This window comes from Hyla sarda, chromosome 7, assembly GCF_029499605.1.
Source record: "Hyla sarda isolate aHylSar1 chromosome 7, aHylSar1.hap1, whole genome shotgun sequence".
Taxonomy (NCBI): Eukaryota; Metazoa; Chordata; class Amphibia; order Anura; family Hylidae; genus Hyla; species Hyla sarda.
The window spans coordinates 117312265-117312991 of record NC_079195.1 but is presented as its reverse complement, the minus strand read 5'-3'; the positions used below and the strand labels follow the sequence as shown (position 1 = coordinate 117312991).

The window sequence follows — 727 nt, the reverse complement described above, 5'->3', positions numbered from 1 at the left end:
TCTGGGAGAAACATCCAAAAAGGCTGTTGCACCCTGGAAAATCCTAGTGGAAACAAAAAACTTGAAAAGTGGCACAGCAGAAGGCCGGGAAACTACAGGTGAGGGCCCAAATGGGTAAGAGGGACATATGTGCAAGGGCCTACATTCACTATCCCATCCCTAAGGAAGTTCTGGCACCCTAGGGAACTTCAGCACCTTGGCTTTTACTTTACTCATACTTTATGTCCAAGTCACCTTGGGACAGCTATTGGGCTTGCCCTTCTGTGTGTGTCTAACAGTATCCATTTTGCTTCAGCAGCCCAGGCCATAGACACAGATGAGAACAGATATTACACTTTATCTTAGCCAAAAGGCTGAGAAGCGATTTAGACACAGCCATACAAGTTGCAGCTTGTATATGGAGTCTTATAGGTAAGTTTGCAAACATAGATGTTACCCAGAAGATAGGCTAATAGCAGAAAAGGAAAATAACCTATAGTTAGCAACCTTATCTGAACTTGAGTGATATTGAAATGGATCGCAACCCGACCCGGTATCAGATGAGTATCTGCCCCCTTCCTAATTAGGTGTCATAATCAGCATATGCAGGATAGAAGAGATCACTCTGAGACACACAGTCCAGATAAATGATAGTTCCTTTATTTGAAACAATTACAAGGGTTTATTTAGGCTGTAGTATGTCACGAACAGCTGTCCTTGTGATTGGATTCTTCCATCTGTAGGCATT

At 42.9% G+C, this 727-nt stretch overlaps 1 pseudogene; it reads right to left on the bottom strand.

The window, feature by feature from the left end:
- Nucleotides 1-262: 262 nt before the first annotated feature.
- On the bottom strand, nt 263-365 carry LOC130283615 (U2 spliceosomal RNA; annotated as a pseudogene).
- Between the last annotated feature and the right edge of the window lie 362 nt (nt 366-727).